Source organism: Oratosquilla oratoria, unplaced genomic scaffold (genome assembly GCF_046742065.1).
Source record: "Oratosquilla oratoria isolate Oo_2021 unplaced genomic scaffold, ASM4674206v1 SCAFFOLD98, whole genome shotgun sequence".
Lineage (NCBI taxonomy): Eukaryota > Metazoa > Arthropoda > Malacostraca > Stomatopoda > Squillidae > Oratosquilla > Oratosquilla oratoria.
Window position 1 is genome coordinate 454,118 of NW_027467762.1, and position 21,603 is coordinate 475,720.

At 39.8% G+C, this 21,603-nt stretch overlaps 1 protein-coding gene across 1 annotated transcript in view; it reads left to right on the forward strand.

Annotated features, from left to right (window-relative positions):
* frtz (WD repeat-containing and planar cell polarity effector protein fritz) overlaps positions 1-21,603 on the forward strand; it is a 509,212-nt gene that overhangs the window by 451,404 nt on the left and 36,205 nt on the right. The window lies entirely within an intron of this gene.

The window sequence follows — 21,603 nt, forward strand, 5'->3', positions numbered from 1 at the left end:
ATTGGTTCATTTCCTACCCTAGTATTTAGGTCTCCCATTACAACTACATTGACATTTCTCCCTCAATGTGCTCATATCTACCCAAAAAGCCTCCCTTTCCTCTACACTCTTCTCACTACCAGGCCCATACGCACTTACAAAAACCCATATCTACCTTCCCAGCTTCACCTTCATCCACATCAATCTTGATGAAACCTCCTTCCACTCCACTACATGCTTACTTATCTCTTCACTTACTAGTATAGCCACCCCTTCTCTCCTTTGTCCCCTCTTCACTCCTGAGTACCTCCAGCTACACTCCCAAACTCACAGTTGCCCTTTCCTTTCATTTCATTTCATCTTTCTTCTCACAAGCATACTGCCTATCTCTTCCCTTTTACTCTCATCTGCACCACATCCATACATACATATACCAAGGCTTTTTCCCCCTTACAAGGGAGGTAGCCAAAAAGGAAAAGACATAAAACCATTCCCACCCATTCCATCCCTGAATACACTCCACACCCCTCCACCCTCCCTCTCATCTTAGCACCTCCTGGATGACGGGTCATCCCTGCACCTTGTCCACTACCCTGGGTCAGAAGCAGTGTCGCAAGACACAGCACATCCACAGCAGGGCCACTTCATTAAATCGGCGACCCCCCCCCTCTCCGTCCCCCCATGCATAAAGGAGAAGACGGGGAGAAACCTAATGTATATTTTGCACCACATCCACGCACATTAACCTCTTCACTCTGGGGCACATCGCACGTATGGCAGCATTAGCTGCCCGACGTGCGATGTTGCATCATAATAATCGCATTATAAAAAATAAAGTCGGTGCTCAATCATTCATTTTCTTTCACCCGTGTATTTTGATAACCATAGAAAATTGATGAAGGCAGTTTAGAGAGAATGGAAATTACGTAGGTACGACTACAATAAATATAATCAAGATGGCGATGTCGGCATCATCGAGTACCCACTTACTCCTCATGCCGCCTACGTAGGGGTCACCGTATGGAAGTGGTTAAAAGACCCAAACCTTAGGGTACTGGTTGGAAAACTCCCAGACCCTCTTATGTCTTTACCTTTTTTAGGAATATCCCCTTTGGGTCTACAGGTAGGAGAACTCCTAATCTTATCCCCCGTCCCATTTTTTGTCGCCTTTTACAACTCAAGTGGAAAGACTTGGTGGTAGCATTCTCTTCCCCCACCACTGGGTAGGCGAAAAAAGGAAATGAATATTCAGAGAAGTGGTACAGGACAGTAACAAGGGGTTGGGGGACAGCATAACAGGGACAGTCGTAATATAAAAGTATAAAAGTGTCATAATTTCTCTATGAACAGATGTGTGGCTCTGGTCCAAAGGGGCTCCCCATATAGACCCTAAAGTATCAACTGCATGCTACTTTGCCACAGTAACTTGTAGTCAATACCTCAAATTCATGTACAGTTCCAACTTGGTCTATATCTTTAATTTCCAATTATCATATATTTATTTGGATTCTAGTTTGGGTTCTATCACCTAAGTTCTTCCAAATATTTATACATCTGTATGGAAAATTTTATTTATTCATGCTCTGTAGACATGTAGCCTTCTTTGATTTGTTCTCATAGCCTCTTAAGGGTCCGTCAGGGGCAATTATTCGAAAAAATCTGGTACATGAACGAATTTTAGGAAAACATTTAAAAAGAATCTCTATGATGTTGGCAACACTCCTACAAAGTTATAGAGCTGTATTTCGTTTCTATCTTTTTATACAGAATAAAATAGATAAATTATTGGCAACCTCTGGCAACCCCATTGCGTATCAAATATTGTGTATATTGGAATAGCGTTAATTTTTTCTATAGCTATTTTGTTTTTTGCTACGGAATTGTGTTTATGGAGGTATTTAGCAACTCCTCCCACAAGCGTAGATCCAGAAATAGCACACATCAGGGCATCAGTACCCATCCAAACGTCAAAGTGAGGTCACGTTCTTTTGAAGCTCTCACCGTGCTTCATATTTTTGATTCCTCACTGTAATTTCTTGCGGTAATCATGGCAAGATTGACGAAAAGCCAGCGAGCAAGGAGGAAGAATGCAGTGAAGGCCCTTGCGTGCCAGATGAAGAATCGAGAAGGAAAAAAACAAACAAACGAAGAGGACAGCATCCAACAATGTTGGTTATAAAGAAGGATTTGTTGTTCCTCTTCTTGAAGAACCCTACACCCATATTCATAAGTCTGGCCTCGAAAGAAGAGACAAGAAACGAGAGGAGAAAAAAATGAAAAGTAAAAGTGGTAAAGTGACCAAAAGCGGGGACTATGGGGCTGGGGCCTTTTAAAAATGTCGCGCAAAATTTAAATGCCTTCTCATGTACATTTAATGTTTTTGTTCTTTTTGTTGTTATTTCTTCGGTTGTTCTTGATGGATTTTTGTCATTTTTGTTTCATTTGAAAGATAAAATTATGCTCTTTATTTCCTATATTAAAAAATAAAAGAAATTTTATTTTATTTTATTTTTTCTATTTATGAAACCTGAATTTTGCAGCATCTTTGAAATGTTCAGAAAAGAAAATTCACAAAAAATCAGGGGTATAAGTTTGGTCAAATGTACAATATAACAAATATTCCCCAGAATCTAAGCTTGCAATATATACCAAGCTTAATTATGTGGAAGGATTTCCATATGATCAATTACAGCTTCATTAAACTTCATTATAACTTCATTATATCTTCACTACACTTTATATATACATGTGAGGAATACAATACCCAGGGGAATTATAGACAAATGTAAATGGTAATTATACCTAAGTTCATCAAAGAGATTCAAAAAGTTATAGGACATGCTCCCTTATAAAGCAACCTGACGGTCCCTTAAAGCCCTTCCTATCCTTAATTGATATCTCTTCTGTCATTATAGCCTATCCCATTTTGCATCTTGAATACTGTAATTGTATCACTTCTTTCTCTTCAATCTTTCAAAATTGGTAGCCCTATTGCTTTTAATCTTTACTTGTATTGTTTATATTGAAGGCTGGGAACTAGTTTGTTTACTGTTCTTGCATTCTCTTGATCTTGCTTATATCCTTCATTCTGTGTGGGAACCATACCACTGAAACATAATCTAGTATTAGACAGATTAAGTTTTCTATGATTTTTTTCATCATCTCTTCATCCATATAGTGAAAAACTACTTTAATCTTCTGCAGCAGTCCATATGTCTCTCCACAACCCTGCTATGTCTGTCAGGTGACAGATTGTCTTTGATCAACACTCCTAAATCCCTTTCCTCTATTTCTTTTGTAATGGATTCTTTTCCCAAGGAATAATAAATGGTCTTTTTCAGCTATTGTCAGTTTTCATTTTTTTTTTTTTAAGTCATTTCCTATTCTTGGTTCCATGCACAAATAGTGTCTAGATCTTTTTGTAATAGTCTACTGTCTTTGTTTTGTACAATTCTCATGATTTTTGCATCATAATAAATAAATGGTCTTTTTCAGCTATTGTCAGTTTTCATTTTTTTTTTTTTAAGTCATTTCCCATTCTTGGTTCCATGCACAAATAGTGTCTAGATCTTTTTGCAATAGTCTACTGTCTTTGTTTTGTACAATTCTCATGATTTTTGCATCATTGCCAAATGTTGCTGTGTATCTACCTAGTTTTAGTATATGGCATTGGAGGATTGCTCATGGGGTCCTATCTCTTTTTCTCCATTTGTCAAACCTTGCTCTGAGTTCTTTTATAGTGTTGGCATGGATTATATTTTCATCTAACTTATTCTACAAATGTACACTTGTGTGTGGAAAGCTATAGTTCTTGATGTCTTTAGAACAGGTTTATTCTTTCAGTTTCTTATTATCACCTTTTGTCAATCTTTCCTCCCAAACCTGCAATGCTTTTCTGTCCACTTTTCCCAAACCTGTTTCCATTTTAAATATTATCAAGTCACACCTTTCTGTTCATTCTTCTAATGTGGGAGGTCTCGGCTTCATCTTTCCTCATATACCATGTCATTTAGACCAAGGATAATTTTGGTTGCTGCTTTTTGTATTTTCTCAATTTTTCTTGTATCCTTCTTTAGATATGGTGACCATATCATCACTGTATTGTCTGCGTTGTATTAATTTTTGCCTGATTTGTTTCGTGTCCTCATCCAGGTTGTATGGTTCTCCTGTAACTTTTTTTGTGTTTCAGGCACTATGTCATCTTTGATTATGATACCTACCGTATTTTCCGGCGTATATTGCGCAACTTTTTTCCGTTGGAAGGGCCTAAAAATTGGGGGTGCGCGTTATCCGGTGGTGCGCATTATCTACGGCCTACGATAAAAATTCTGCGGCTGTGTGTGTAATTTTTTTCACAACAACGTGACGATGTTGGCCGTCATAAAGTCGGGACGGCACACTTCTCCGTGACGTTCCGTGAGAACAAGAAGAACAGCCATGGTGACATGAAAGAATACGCCAGCATGGGCTACCGTATATAAATATTTGGTATGGGTAGGTATCTATCGAATCTTATTTTTCATGTTTAAATAGGCCTAAATACCATGAAACATGATCAATATTCATGATATTTGCCCTTGTTCACAACATCCTAGTTTGAATTTTTATGTTGGCTTTGTTGCTTCACTTTAGGTATGGTACAAATTCCGTTGCGGCCGTTCATAAACTCGTGTCAAACACCTGACTACAACACCCTCTTTCGGGAGTTATATTAACTAAACGTCACCTCGATGACTGTCCTATTTCACCACTGTCATTGCAGGTTCAAAGCTAAAACGAAACAGTCTGTAGTTTGATTCAGTATTAAATAAAAAATGGTAAAGACGAATTATTTCCTCAAGATATAAAATGAACATTTTCTGTAAAAATCCCAAAATGTTTCTGTATATTTTACTTTCAATAAACATTTTTAGATCATATTTCCTACAAACTATTTAAGCTACAAGGTAATAAGGGACCAACGCACAACATGGTTCTCGATTCTCTCGCTAGATGGCGATCGGGCATGCGCGTTATATGTCGGTGCGCGCTATCTGTGTACTGAGATAACGAAGTGCATGGGTGCGCATTATAACCCGATGCGCATTTTAAGCCGGAAAATACGGTATGTCCTTTTCTTCCTTTGCTTTTGCTATTGTTTCATTTCCCATTTTATAATTTATCATCAGTCTTTTCTTACTTTTGCTAATTTCTAATATTTTGCATTTCTTTTTGTTGAACTTAATTTTCCACACTTGGCTCCACTCATCTCCTTTATCCATGTATCTTTGCATCCTGTTACAAACCACAGTTTTCACTCAATTTATGTTTTGTGTATTGTCAGCAAAGAGGTTTGTGTAGCTATTTATTTCTTTGATGTCATTAATATATATTACGAACATTATAGGAGCCAGAACTGAACACTGTCGTACACTGCTGGTTATTTTTTTCTATTCTGACTTTGTGTGAGGAGTGGGATTAGGAAAGGTACAGGATGCATGGACAAGATTCTTGTTTACCTAGTATTTTATGGGACGAGCTATGCTCGTAGTGACCCATTTTCATATCTCTCAGCATCCAGTTTCTTCTTGAAATCTTGTATAGTTTTGGCACTCGCTGTTTCTCCGTTTAGCTTGTTCCAGATATCAATCACTCTATGTGGGAAGCTATTCTTTTTCAAATCTCTTCTGTAACTGTCCTTTAGCTTCTCATGTCCTCTTGTTTCTCTTCTGTCCCATTTTAATAATTTGTCACTATCAAGACTTTCCATCCCTTTCATAATTTTGTAAATGGTCAACAAATCACCTCTTTCTCTTCTCTGTTCCAGTGTTGATAGATGTAATTTCTCCAATCTTTGTTCCTATGTCAAATTTGATAGTGTAGGTGCCATTTTTGTCGCTGCCCTTTGAATTCTTTCTAATTTTCTTATATATATTTTTTTTTTGTGCTTGGTGCCCATAGTGTTGTAGCATACTCTAATTTAGGTCTTATCAGTGCAACCACTATTTTCTTTACCATTTCTCCATCCATGTTGTCACAGGCCACTTTCATTGATCTTAATAAGTTAAAAGTCTCTCCAACTAATTTATTGACATGTTTATCAGGTGTCAAGTCACTTGAGATAATCACTCCCAGGTCCCTTCCTGAGTCAACTTTTTTGACTTCCTTGTTTCCAATTTTATATTTACCCAATATTCTATTTTTGCTTTTTCTTAATTCTATTATAATACATTTCTTAATGTTAAAAGTTCATTTCACACCACTGACTCCATTCCCATATTTTGTCCAGGTCTTCCGGTAGCGATCTGCAATCTTCTTCTGTGCTTACGCTCTTGAGTAATTTGGCATCGTCAGCAAAGAAGTTCATGTAACCTTTCACTCCCTCATCCATATCATTTATATATATATGGCAAACATTAAAGGAGCCAATACAGAGCCTTGTGGGACACCACTTATCACATCTTCCCAGTTCGAATTTTTGTCTCTAAGTACCACTCTCCTTTTTCTCCCACTTAAGAAATCCTTCATTCCAGTAGCTTACTTTGTATTCCTCCTATTATTTAAATTTTTCTTATTAAATTTTTATGTGGCACTTTGTCAAAAGTCTTCTGCAAGTTCACAAAGGCGCAATCTGCCCAGCCATCTCTTTCTTGTATTATCTCTATTAATCTCGAGTAAAAGCATATTAAGTTTGTGGTACATGATCTTCCACTTCTAAAGCCAAATTGTTTAGGGTTTAATATTTTATTCTCTTCCAAGTGTTTGATCCATTTGTTTCTGATAACCTTTTCACATATTTTTGCTACTGTGCTTGTCTGGGATATTGGTCTGAAGTTTGTAGGATCTTCTTTGTTTCTTCCTTTATATATTGGTACTATGTTTGCATCTTTTCAATCTTGCGGTACCTTTCCTTCGAGTGAAATGTCTATTATCTTGTGTAATTGTCCGTCAGTTCATCTATACACTCTTTCAGTATCTAATTTGCAATTCCATCTGGTCCATGTGATTTCCTAACATCTAGGTTTTTTATTTGATCTTTTATTTTTTTCTGTATTACCTTTATTTCTTTCATTTTAGGGGATATTTCTCGTTGTCTATCTTCCCAAATTTGTGAGCTCTCAATTGTAAAAACAGACCTGAAATGTCTGATCATAACTTCAGCCATTTCTATGTCATCTATATATTCTTTATCTCCTTCACACAGTTTTACAATTTTGTGTTTGTCTTTTAATTTATCATTTACATATCTGTAAAAGAGTTTAGGTTGATCCTTACATTTGTCTATAATATCTTTTTCATAATTCATTTTTTCTTTCCTGCATATATTCACATATTCATTCCTCAGTTTTATATATGTTTGCCATTTGGAGGTTTTTTGTCTCTTTTTCCATCTTTTCCAGGCTTTGTCTCTTTTGTCTTTAGCCTCACTGCACCTTATGTTATACCAGCACTTTGTATAAATCTCTTTTTGCTTCTTCTTTGCCTTCACTTTTCTTTTTAGGATATATGCCCCGTGGGGCTACAAGGAGAAGGATGCCTAGTCCCTCTCCCCGTCCCTTTCTTCTCGCCTCTTACGATCCAAGTGGGATACTTGGTGGCAGTATTCTTTTCCCCCACCACAGGGAATTCCCCCATCACAGAAAGAGAAATGGTACAGGACAGCAACAAGGGGTTGGGGGACAGCATAACGGAGGGACAGTCGTAGTATAAAAGTGTCATCATTTCTCTATGAACAGAATTTCTTCTATCATAGACAAAATGATGTGTGGCTCTGGTCCGTAGGGGTGCCCCATATAGACCCTAAAGTATCGACTGCATGCTACTTTGCCACAATAACAAGCAGCCAATACCCCAGACGGGGAGCAGCCAATACCCCAGACGGGAGCATTGGGAGACCTTAATGCTAGGGTGGGAAATGGTCCAATTGATGGAGTGGTTGGGAAGTGTGGAGTTCCAGGAAAGAATCGTAGTGGAGAGTTGATGGTGGAAATGTGTCTAGAAAGAGAGTTGATGATAGCAAATACAGTGTTTCGGAAGAAAGTCAAGCATAAGTACACATGGGAGAGGGTGGTGGAGGGAAGGGTGGTAGATAGAGCGCTAATGGATTATGTAGTGGTAAATAGGATTATGATAGGAAGAGTTAAGGATGTACATGTGCTAAGGGGAGAGGGTGGGGGAATATCAGATCATTTTTTGGTGGAAGGTAAGCTGAGAGTGGAGGATAGATGGAGAAAGAGGAAAGGGACAAAAGGTAGGGAGGTTCTTAGAGTGAACTCCTTGAATGAAAAGGAAAAGGAGAAGGAGTACGAAAAGAAGCTGAAGGAGGAGTGGGAGGGAGTAAAGGATGGAGCAGAGATGGGTGTGGAGGAGGAATGGGGATGGTTCAAGGAGGGAGTCTTAAAGTGTGCAAGGATGGTGTGTGGAACAAGAAGGACAGGGGGAAATAGAAGAAAGGGTAGTGAATGGTGGGATGAGGAAACAAAAAAGGTTGTAGAAGAGAAGAAGCGAGCATTCACAGATTGGTTACAAAATAGGACGGGGGAGTCATATGAGACGTACAAAGAAAAGAAAAGAGAAGTAAAGCAAAAGGTAAAGGAGGCAAAGAGGAGAGCAGATGTGAAATGGGGTAGGAGTATGACAGAAAATTTTGAAAGTAATAAAAAGATGTTTTGGAAAGAAATTAAGAGAGGAAGAGGAGGCGAATCAAGTAGGGAAGAAAAGGTAAAAGATACAGATGGAGAGATGATAATGGAAGAGATGGCAGTAAGGGGAAGATGGGCAGAATATTTTAGGGAGTTGCTAAATGTGAAGGAGGATAGGGAAGGAAAGATAGCTGCAGTGGGAAATGCGAAGAAAATGAGAGTGATGAGTGAGGAGAATGGAGGAGAAATAAGGAAGGATGAGGTGAAGGCAGCTGTAAAGATGATGAAAGCAGGTAAGGCACCTGGTCTGGATGGATGCCATGCAGAATGTCTGAAAAAGGGAGGTTCAGTGGTGGTGGACTGGTTGGTGAGATTATTTAATGTTTGCTGGAGAGAGGGTAGAGTACCGGAGGACTGGAGAAGTGCCTGTATAGTTCCTCTTTACAAGGGAAAAGGGGACAAGTGTGAATGTAGTAGTTTCAGAGGGATTAGCCTGTTAAGTGTAGTAGGGAAGGCTTATGGGAGGATCTTAATTGAGAGGATTAGGAGAGGAACAGAAGGAGTAATTGGTGAGGAACAGTGTGGATTTAGGACAGGTAGAGGTTGTGTAGATCAGATCTTTGTGGTAAGACAGATATGTGAGAAAGCTATAGGAAAGGGGAAGGATGTTTTTTGGGCTTTTATGGATCTGGAAAAGGCTTATGATAGGGTAGACAGAAAGGCACTGTGGGAGGTTATGCAGATTTATGGGATAGGAGGAAAGCTTTTGGGAGCTGTCAAGAGTTTTTATGAGAGTAGTAGAGCATGTGTCAGGATTAGAAATGGAGAGAGTGAGTGGTTTGAAGTAAAGGTGGGACTTCATCAAGGATGCGTTATGTCACCCTGGCTGTTCAACTTATACATGGATGGGGTGGTGCGAGAGGTGAATGCTCGGGTAGTGGGTCAGGGATTGGAGATGGTTAAAGAAAATGGAGAAAAGTGGGAGGTGAGCCAGTTGTTGTTTGCGGACGACACTGCGCTTATGGCAGGGTCAGAGGAGGGATTGAGGAAGCTGGTGGCAGAGTTTGGGAGAGTATGTGATAGAAGAAAGCTAAAGATAAATGTGGGTAAAAGTAAGGTGATGAGATGTACAAGGGGTGAAAGTGGCAGTAGACTGGAAGTGAACATTAAGGGAGAGCGACTGGAGGAAATGGATAGTTTTAGATACTTGGGTGCAAGTGTAGCAGGAAAAGGTGGAGTGAAGGTGGAGGTAGAATGTAGATTGAGAGAAGCGAGTAAATGCCTTGGTGGATTAAAGAGTGTAATGAGGAATAGACATTTGGGAATGGATGCGAAGAGGAGACTGTATGAAGGAGTGATTGTGCCAACAGCACTGTATGGGGCAGAAACGTGGAACATAAGAGAAGAAGAGAGAAGGAGTTTGAATGTGTTTGAGATGAGGTGTCTGAGAAGTATGGTGGGGGTTACTAGGCTGGATAGAGTGAGAAATGAGGAGGTGAGGAGCAGAACAGGGGTGAAAAAGGATTTGGGAGATAGGGTTGATGAAAGAATATTAGGATGGTTTGGACACATGGAAAGAATGAGTGAAGAAAGACTAGTAAAAGAGGTATGGAAGGCAGATGTGGAGGGAGTGAACATGAGGGGACGTCCTAGGATGAGGTGGATGGATGGGGTGAAGGGGGCTTTGGGGAAGAGGGGAATGTCTGTTGAGGAAGGAAGGGAGAGGACGGAAGACAGAGGTGAGTGGAGAATGGTTGTATATGGATGATGTTGTGATTACATGAGGAGGAATGGGCAGGGGGGTGGGGGGTGGGGGTAAATTTTGACGCAGCCCGAAGGGATTTCTCCCCGTCCTCTCCTTATATGCAAGGGGGGACGGAGAGGGGGGGGTCGCCGATTAAATGAAGCGACCTTGCTGTGGATGTGCTGTGTCTTGCGACACTGCTTCTGACCCAGGGCGGTGGGCAAGGTGCAGGGATGACCCGTCATCCAGGAGGTGCTCAGATGAGAGGGAGGGTGGGAGGGGGTGTGGAGTGTATTTAGGGATGAAATGGGTGGGAGTGTTTTTATGCCTTTCCCTTTTTGGCTACCTCCCTTGGAAGGGGGAAAAAGCCTTGGTATATGTATGTATGTATGCTTCTTCTTTGGTACATATTTATCAATTCCTTCCTTGTACTTTTCTTTGCATATGTTCCATTTGTCTTCCTTCTTTGTTTCCTCTGCGGAATTTATTCCAGTTTGTGTTTTGGAATTTTTTTCTTAGTTTTACAAAATCCATTTTGTTGTACATTAATCTTCCTTCTCTGTGTTTATCATTCCTTCCTACATTGTTTTGTTCTTTTAATTCAAACTATTAGTATATGGTCACTCTTTCCAATTGTGTTTTATACTCCATTTTGATAATGATATCCAGTTCAGAAGTTAATATTAAGTCTAGTTTCAACAGTTCCTCATTGTTTCTATATCTGGTATTTTCCTTAACCCATTGTGTTGAGGTATATTCGATGGTCATACCCAGCAGTGTTGCTCCAAAGTTCTTCTCCCCCTTTTACTATCAATTCTTCCCAGATTATATTTGCATTAAAATCACCCATAATTACTATGTTACCACCCTCTTACAGTAGCTCATTTAGTACATTCATTGTTGCAGTAGCATCATCTAAACTCGTTACTAAAAACACACGAAACAAATGAACGACGCTTTTGGACATAGAGAGCGCGCAGACGACAGCCCGGCGTGAGCGGGTCGGATCGGTCAGTCGAGTACAGTACAGTCAGTTACTAGAAGCAAGCCAGTTGGGTAGCACTCACCGACTAGAACGGATCGGTAGCAGTATATCGCCAATCTAAAGAACTTATACTTAACTACTTAAGCTTTGACACATAAGACAATCCGGAGACAGGTACTTAAGACATTGTTGACGATTATGACTAAACAGACTTACACTTTTGCGTACCGGCTTTCCGCGATTGCTCCTACCGGCCCCTACCTCTTCTATGGGACCTGTGCCTACCGTAAGTAATTGGTAACTATCGTTAATATATATTTCCTAATCCTATTCATTATATGCGGGTACGATCCTGCAATTGTGTCTTTCAGTAATTTAGAATGATCACTATCAGACCAAGCCTGTGTTTTTGGTGGCACATATACTGCTACAAATTTTCTACTTTTCATATTTTTGTTTACAACTTTAATCATAATTAATTCTACATTATATTTGCCTTCATTTATCTTTGTCACATTTAAATCCTTTTTGGTCAATATCATGACACCTCCTCCTTGTTTTTCTGTTCTATTTTTCACCCAGTGGTTGTATAGACCTTGTCCCACCATACTTGTTGATAGAGGGCTCCTCAGTTTTGTCTCCACAATTCCCATAATGTCAGGTTTCTCTATTATGGTAAGACACCCCTATGGACCAGAGCCAGACATTATTTTGTCTGTGATAGAGGAAATCTCTATTCATGGAGAAATTATGATACTTTATTATACTGCAACTCCCCCTGTTATGCTGCCCCCTAACTCTTGATACTGTCCTGTACCACTTCTTTGAATGTTTATTTCCATTTTTCACTTAACCCTGTGGTGGGGGAAAAGAATACTGCCACCAAGTGTTCCCACTTGAGTTGTAAAAGGTGACAAAGACAGAATGGGGATAGGACTAGGCATCCTTCTCTCTGTAGCCCCAAAGGGTTACATTCCTAAAATAAGCAAAGGCATAAGAGGGTCTGGGAGAAGTTTTCCAACCAGAACCCTAAGGTTTGGTTCATTCAATATGCATGAATGTGGTACAGATGAGAGTAAAAGAGAAGAGATAGGCAGTATGTTTGTGAGAAGAAACATGGATGTGTTGGCATTGAATGAAACCAAGTTGAAAGGGAGGGACGGGTTTGAGTTTGGGAGTGTAGTTGGGAAGATGTCAGGAGTGAAGATGGGATGAAGGGGAGAAGGGGTGGCTATATTTATAAATGAAGAGATAGGTAAGCATGTGGTGGAGTGGAAGGAGGTTTATTTAAGGTTAATGTGGATGAAAAGTTGAGAGTGGAGGATAGGAGAAAGAGGAAAAGTACAGAAGGTAGTGAAGTGGTTAGAGTATATTGCTTAAATGAGAAAGAAAAGGAGTACAAGAACAATCTGAGAGAGGAGTAGGAGGGAGTGAGGGCTAGAGTAGAACCAGGAGTGGAGGAGAAATGGGGATGGTTCAAGGAGGGAGTCACAAGGTGTGCAAATTGGTGTGTGGAACAAGGAAGACAGGAGGAAATAGAAGGAAGGGTAGTGAGTGGTGGGATGATGAAGCAAAGAAGGTTGTAGAAGAGAAGCATTCACAGATTGGTTACAAAATAGGATAAATCATATGAAAGGTACAAAGAAAAGGGAAGTAAAGCATAAGATAAAGGAGGCAAAGAGGAGAGCAGATGTGAAATGGGGTAAGTGTATGACAGAAAAATTTGAAAGTAATAAAAAGATGTTTTGGAAAGAAATTAAGAGAGGAAGAGGAGGCAAATCAAGTAGAGAAGAAAAGGTCAAAGGTGCAGATGGAGATTTGATAATGGAAGAAATGGCAGTAAGAGGAAGCTTGGTAGAGTATTATAGGGAGTTGCTGAATGTGAAGGAGGATAGGAGGGGAAAGGTAGTTGCAATGGGAAGCGCTAAGAAAATGACAGTGAGGAATGAGGAAAATGGAAGTGAAATAGGGACAGATGAGGTGAAAGCAGTTGTTAAAATGTTGAGAGCCAGTAAGACACCTGGGTTGGATGTGTGTCTTGCAGAATGTCTAAAAAAAAGGGATGTACAGTGATGGTGGACTTACTGGTGAGGTTATTTAATGTTTGTTTAAGAGGAGTAAAGTGCCGGAGGACTGCCTGTATAGTTCCACTTTAGAAAGGAAAAGGGGACAAGTGTGAATGTAGTAGTTTCAGAGGGATCAGTTTGCTGAGTGTAGTTGAGAAGGTGTATGGGAGGGTTTTGATTGAGAGGATTAGGAGAGGAACAGAGGGAGTAATTGGTGAGGAACAACGTGGATTAGGACAGGTAGGGGTCACATGGATCAGATTTCTGTGGTAAGACAGATATGTGAGAAAGCTATAGGAAAAGGTAAGGATGTTTTTTGGGCTTTTGTGGATTTGGAAAAGGTTTATGACAGGGAAGACAGGAAGGTACTGTGGGAGGTATTACAGATATTTGGGATAGGAGGAAAGCTGTTAAGAGCAGTCAAGAGTTTTTATGAGAGTAGTAGTGCTTGTGTTAAAATCAGAAATGAAGAGAGTTAGTGGTTTAAGGTGAAGGTGGGTCTTTACCAGGGATGTGTTATGTTGCCTTGGTTGTTCAGTTAATATATGGATAGGGTGGTGCAAGAGGTAAACACAAAGGTAATGGGCCGGGATTAGAGATGGTTAAAGAAAATGGTGAAAAGTGGGAGATTAGACAGTTGTTTTTTGCTAAGAACACTGTGCTTGTAACAGGATCAGAGGAGGGATTATGGAAATTAGTAACAGAGTTTGGGAAGGTGTGTGAAAGAAAGAAGTTGAAGATAAATGTGGGTAAAAGTAAGGTGATGACATGTACAAGGGGAGAATTTGGCAACAAATTGGAAGTATTAAGGGTGAGAGACATGAGGAAATGGATAGTTTTAGATACTTAGGTGCAAATATGGTGGGAATTGATTTTCAATTGCCCAACCACCAAGACATAAACTATACACAGTGAATATATTAATGCTTTGAACAGAGTATACAAATAAAGTTACAAATAAATACATTTAACAATATAATAGTCATCCATGTATGTGACATAATATTTGTAATATACAATTATGATTATAATATACATATACAATGATTTGAGCAAGATAAAAAAAATTATTATATTACAAAGCTATGTGCACTAAGGGGACACTGCAGCAGTGGCGGCGTGTTGCCACATTACTCCCCCCCCCCCCCCGAGTGACTGGTGAAACGAGACCGTCTTGGAAGTCCGGTGCTGCTTGAGAGGAGTAGGAATGGGAGTGCTGTTGATGGGAGTGTCCGTGGTCAAAAAGGTAGGCCGGTTTGACCCGATCGATGGATATGTGTTCACGCTTTCCGTTGCGCCGTATTGTCACGATCTTCCTGGTGCGGCGCAAGACTTCGAGAGGGCCTTCGTACAGAGGTTGGAGGGCTTTTCTGATGGTGTCCGTCCTGACGAAGACGTGGGTGCACTGAAGATGGTCCTGGCTCACGAAGGTTCCAGGCGACTTGGCGTGGCATGGCGGGATGGGGTGGAGCTTGGCCATGGTCTCCTTCAGCTGGTAGGCGAAGTTGTGTGGAGTAAAGGAGTTGGAGTGAGGTACGTCAGCGACGAATTCTCCGGGAAGCCTGAGGGTGGTGCCAAAAACGAATTCAGCAGGAGAGTGGCCAATGTCAACCTTGAGGGAGGTCCTGATGCCAAGGAGCACAAGGAACAGCGCCACCGACCAAAGTTCGTTGTTCAGGGCATGGGCGTAGAGGACGGCCTTGAGCTGTCGATGAAAGCGCTCTACCATGCCGTTGACCTGGGGATGGTAACTGGCAGTACGGCAACTGTGGATACCAAGGAGGGCTGGGTGTTGGAGTCACTCCAGGGTCATCAATTGATGTGGTTGGGTATCACATCATGGTAGAGAGAATAGTCCTTGGGTGAAGGATTAATAAAAGTATACATCTCTTCAGGACTTGTTACTCGATTGCCCGCCCACCAAGACATAAACTATACACAGTGAATATATTAACACTTTGAACAGGGTATGCAAATAAAGTTGCAAGTAAATACATTTAACAATGTAATAGTCATCCATGTATGTGACAAAATATTTGTAATATACAATTTTGATCATAACTTACATATATGTTTGAGTCACTCTGGGGTCATCAATTGATGTGGTTGGGTATCACATCATGGTAGAGAGAATCGTCCTTGGGTGAAGGATTAATAAAAGTATAAATCTCTTCAGGACTTGTTATTCGATTGCCTGCCCGCCAAGACATAAACTATACACAGTGAAAATATTAATGCTTTGAACAGAGTGTGCAAATAATCAAATCAAATCGGCCATCCTGAGTCCACTGCTGAACAAAGGCCTCCTTCATAGCATTCCATGAATCGCACGACCGTGCCACCCTCTGCCATGTCACTCCTGCAAACTTCTCGATCTCGACTCTCCACCTTCTGTCTGGTCTCCCTCTTCCACGCTTCCTATCTCGCGGCGTCCATTCAGTAACACACTTACTCCATCGCTCATCAGTCGTTAGCACTAACTTACCTGCCCAACTCCACTTCCTCTCTTTTACTGCCTCCACAATATCTTTCACTCGAGTCTGCTCTCTCACCCAACTTGCTCTCTTTCGGTCTCTCAGTGTTATTCCCATCATTGATCTCTCCATTCTCCTCTGTGCAGTCCTTAGCTTTGTTTCCATCACCTTCATCAGCTTCCAAGTCTCACACCCGTAAATTATTGCTGGTAGAATGCATTGATTGTAAACTTTATGTTTCAAACATAAAGGTAGAGAGCCTCTCAGGATTTTATTATACTTACCAAGCATTTTCCAACCAATTGTAATGCGTCTTTTTATTTCATTATCATGATCTTTTGTCAGCTTCACCATCTGGCCCAAATAATTATACTCTTCAACTTCCTCAAGACTCTCACCATCAATTACAATCTCTTTACTTTGAACTCTTGTGTTGAGCATTACTTTGGTTTCACTCTTATTCATTCTTAAACCTACTTTGACACTTTCCTTGTTTAGATCGCTCAGCATATCTTGCAAGTCTTCTGCTCTTTCTGAAATAAGAATGTCATCTGCAAATCTTAGGTGGTTCAAATATTCACCATTAATCTTCAAACCTTTCTTTTCCCAACTCAACCTGAAAATATCTTCTAAACAAGCTGTAAATAGTTTTGGTGAAATTGTATCGCCTTGCCGTACTCCTTTCTGGATCTTGATCTTTTCTGTATCTTTATGTAGTCAAACTATAGTGGTACCTTTCGCATAAATCTTTTCTAAAACTCTTATGGTTTGTTCGTTTGTACCCTGTTTGTGTAGTGAGTTTAGTATTGCTATTTGTTCTACTGAATCAAAGGCCTTCTCGTAATCTACAAAAGCTAAACACATAGGTTAATTATATCCTTTCGCTTTCTCGATTAGTTGGTTTATCGCCTGCAAATGGTCTAGAGTTAAATATCTGCTTCTAAAGCCTGCCTGTTCTCTCGGTTGGTTTCCATCTAAAACTTGACTTAGTCTATTTGTAAGGATCTTGGAGAATACTTTATGTACGTTTGATAGCAAGCTAATCGGTTGATAGTTACTAAGGTCCTTCTGGTCTCCTTTTTTATGAAGTAAAATCACTAAAGCATTGCACCACGCATCTGGAATGCTTTTTTGACGTAACTATTGGGTGTACAACTCGGCTAATTTAATATGAATTAATTTACCTGCGTCTTTCAACAGATCTATCGATATACCATCTTCCCCAGGTGCTTTTCCTCGTTTCATAGTTTTTAGAGCAAATTCTACTTCTTTGTAATCTCTGGTACACTACTAATGTCTACACATGAATTTACTGACTCAACTATGGCCTTCGATGAGTAAAATTCTTAATAAAATTCTTCTACTCTTTTTACCATCTTGTCTCTACATTTAATAATTTCTCCATTTCTATCTTTCAAACATATCATTTGCTGTCTTCCTAAAGCATGTCTACGCTCGGTCACTTTAATACTTTTTCCTTTCCGAATAGTTTCCTCTATTTCAGCCATGTTTTTCTTTCTTTTCTCTAATCTCTGCCTTTTGTTGATAAGCTTGTTTAGTTCTACTTTTTCTATTTCGTCTCTCCTGCTTTTAATTTGCATGGTCCTTCTTCTTTTAATTAGGTCATTTGTAGCTTTTGAGTATTTCTTTTCTCTTGTGTTTTTTGTACTTCCTACTTTCTTTGCTGATTTCTTAATGATATTCACTAAATTCAAATTAATATCTTCCACGCTGTCCTCGTTAGTTCTTAGAGCTTCGAATCTATTTTTAATTTCTAACTGAAATTTCTTATTATTATCCTTAACCTTTGCAAGGCTTATTTTCTTTTTTAAAACTAGTTTATTTCTCTCTGCTCTGAAATTGAATTTAGCTGTGCAACCTACCATTCTATGGTCACTACCTATGTTGACTTTATTACCATAACATTGCTAACGCTTTTGCTCTCATCTCCTAATATGAAGTCTATTTCATTCTTTGTTGTTCCATTTGGACTTCTCCACCTCCATTTACGACCTACACGCTTTTGGAAGAAAGTGTTCATTATCCTCATGTTGTAGTTCTCTGCAAAATTGACTAACATCTCACCTCTGTCATTTCTTTCACCTACTCCAAACTTTCCAATGCACATCTCATCTCCCATCTTCTTCCCTACTTTAGCATTAAAGTCTTCTAATACCAAAGCGTACTTACTTTTTTCTTGATCCATTACTTGACATAAATCATCATAGAAGGACTCAATTTCCTCGTCTGAACTCTGTGAAGTTGGTGCATAAACCTGAACTATTTTTAGAGTGTAACTTTTACACAGTCTAATCACAATCCAAGCTACCCTGTCCGATAAACTACTGAATTTGATTACGTTACCAGCAACCTCTCGGTTGATCAAGAATCCTACTCCACTAGATCTTTTTTTGTCCTTACCTCTATAGTAGAGCAGGTGGTGACCATCTTGTAATTGTATCAGCTTTTCCTCCTTTCTTTGGACTTTGCTCAGTCCTACAATGTCCCACTTGATGTTGTCTAGCTCTTCCATTAAACTCTCCAGTTTGTGGTCTTCTGAGAGACTTCTTATGTTGTAAGTATAGATCTTCATTTTCTTCATGTTGTTTAATGTCCAAGATTTGGATCTGCTTGGACAATCCTTACTCACATTAGGTGGCTCATTGCCCGTAAGCACACGAGGCAATACGGTTGGACCTTTAGGAGACGATGATCAAAAACGAACGCCTGGTTTTGTTTTGATTTGCTATTCATATTCATGTTGCCTATGAAGGGGGGTTGGCAGTAATCTCGCCTCCTTGCCAACTGGTTTCTGGTGAGATATTTCTATGGTGTCACCTTATTCATTATATTCGGTGAAGCCCTATATCTATAGGGTGCCCAATGGTCCTTGCCGTCATTATGACGGTACCCCATATATCTATGAGGAATTTCCCTATTTGCCATCAGGGACATGTCAGTTAGCAGTGGGTCCTGCGACTGTGTGTTTGAGCTGCTCTTTGATCTTTCCTACAAAACCTGTTTGATATGGATGACCCTACAGAGATTTTCTCTCTATGGACATAGCTTTTGTAATCATTAAGATTCTCAAGTCTATCCACCACATCAAGGTGTCAACTCTCGGATAGGTATGCAAATAAAGTTACAAATAAATACATTTAACAATATAATAGTCATCCATGTATATGACACAATATTTGTAATATACAGTTTTGATTATAATTTACATATACTATGATTTGAGCAAGATTAACAATATTATATTACAAAGCTATGTGCACTAAGGGGACACTGCAGCAGTGGCGGCGTGTTGCCACAGTTCCTCATTATTTCTGTATCTGGTGTTTTCACTGACCCACTGTGTCCTTGTATATTCCATGGTCATGTCCAGTAATACATTACCCCACAAGTATTCTCTGCCTTTTACTGTCATGTCCTCCCAACAAATTTCTGTGTAATTAAAGTCCCCCATAATTACCATGTTACCTCTGCCCATTAGTATCTCATTTAATGAATGCCTTGTATCTTCTAGCATTTAATATGCTCATTCTCATTCCAAGCGCTAGTTTTTATGGGCACATAAATCACCACAAACTTTCTACTTTTCATGTCCTTGTCTTCAACTTTTATCATGATCAGTTCTACATTGCTTTTGCCCTCTGTAATTTATGTCACATTCATATTTTTCTTGGCCAAGAACATGACTCCTTCCTGTTTCTTGTTTCTGTTTTTAATCCAGTAATTGTATAGCCCTTGTCCAACATTGATGGGTGGTATTAAACTCCTTAATTTCGTCTCCACAATTCCCATTATGTCTGGTTTTTCTTCTAACAGGTAATCATTAAGTTTGAATGTGAGATGAGGTACCTAAGAAGTATGATAGGGGTTAATGTTGGATAGAGTGAGAAACGAGGAGGTGAGGAGGAGAGTGGGGGTGGAAAGGGAGTTGTGAGATATGATTGATGAAAGAGCATTGGGATGGTTTGGACAGATTGAAAGAATGAGCAAAGAAAGATTAGTAAAAGAGGCGTGGAAGGCAGAGGTAGAAGGAGTAAACATGAGGGGACAACCAAGGATGAGATGGATGGATGGAGTAAAAGGGGCATTGGGCATTGGGTCTGTTGAGGAAGGAAGAGAGGAGACAGAAGATAAGGGTGAATGGAGAATAATTATGTATGGATGATGCTGTGATGCATGGGAATGGGTGGGGGATGGGGGCTGAGGGTGTATGTGTGAATTATGTTTTGACGCAACCTGAAAGGATTTCTCCCCGTCTTCTCTTTGAGGGGACAGAAGGGGGTCATTGATTAAATGGAGTGGCCTTGCTGTGGATATGCTGTGTCTTGCAACACTGCATCTGACCCAGGGCAGTGGGCGAGATGCAGGGATGACCCATCATCCAGGAAGAGCCAAGATAAGAGGGAGGGAGGAGTGTGAATGGTAGTGAAGTACAGTATTTGGAAATGGAATGGATGGGAGTGGATTTTATGCCTTTGTTTTTTTTTGGCTACCTGTCTTGTAAAGGGGAAATAGCCATTGATATATGTATGTATATATTGGTTTGGAGAAGACTTCACATTGTAGAATGCCCTGTTGTAGGTATTGTAGATATATGGGATTGGGAGAATGCTGTTGAGGAGTTAAGAGTTTTTGTAAGAGTAGCAGAGCTTGTATAAGGATTGGTAATGGAGAAAGCAAGTCATTATGGCTGTTCATTTTGTACATGGATGGGGTGGTAAATAAGGTAAATGCGAGGGTAATGGACAGGGAATTGGAGATAACCAGAGATAGTAGAGGGAAGAGGGAGGTGAGACAGTCTTCAGAATAGTAGGTATTTTATCAAATAAAAGGCACTAACCATTCAGTGAGGCAGCTGGATGCTTTGTGGAATTGTTCAGGTTAAGCTGAGAGTGGGAGGATGTTTACATCCTGTTTTGTGTTCACCACTTTTTCAGTTATTTTTTATGTATTCACATGTTTTGGTGTATCAATTGTGCTTGGACTTGGCCACATTCCTTACAGAGAAGGCCACTGGTATATACATATATGAGTGCCATGATGTATTCTAGGCTGAAGTTGGGGAGATCATTTATGAACAGTGGTGGTGATAGTATTAATCACTGTGGGGTGCTGTGAGATAGTATTTTGGTCCAATAGAAGTGTTTGTTTTATATTATTTAGATTTCTTGCCTGCAGGAAAGTTGTTAACCAATAATTTGCTCCAATTGTTCATACAAGTTTCTATATTTGTCTGATGCAATATGTTTTGGGACTGTCAAAAACCTTATTTATGTCTATTTCCATCATTACTGTTCTATATAATGGTACCTTTAAACTGAATATTTATGAAATTATTATATGCATTGATGTATGTGTGTACTTACCAAAAGTCCTTTTTCCCCTAATAAGTGAGGTTGTTAAGTTGAAGTAATTTGGTTACTGAGTTAAAGTATACACCTACCCTGCACCCATTGCACACCCATCCAAAACCGATTCATCACTCCTCCTATCTTAGCATCTTATGGATGAAGGGTCATTTCTGTCTCTTGCCATGTTGCTTGGGTCAAAGGCAGTTCAGCAAGACATATTTCCATAGCAGGGCCCAATAGCTGGAACTAGTTTATCTCAGCCTCATCACACAGTGCCCCCCCCCCATCCACTTAAAAAAATTCACATTGTAGACAGGAAAACCAGCCCTTTAGATTGTAATTACTTCATCCATTTACAACCACTT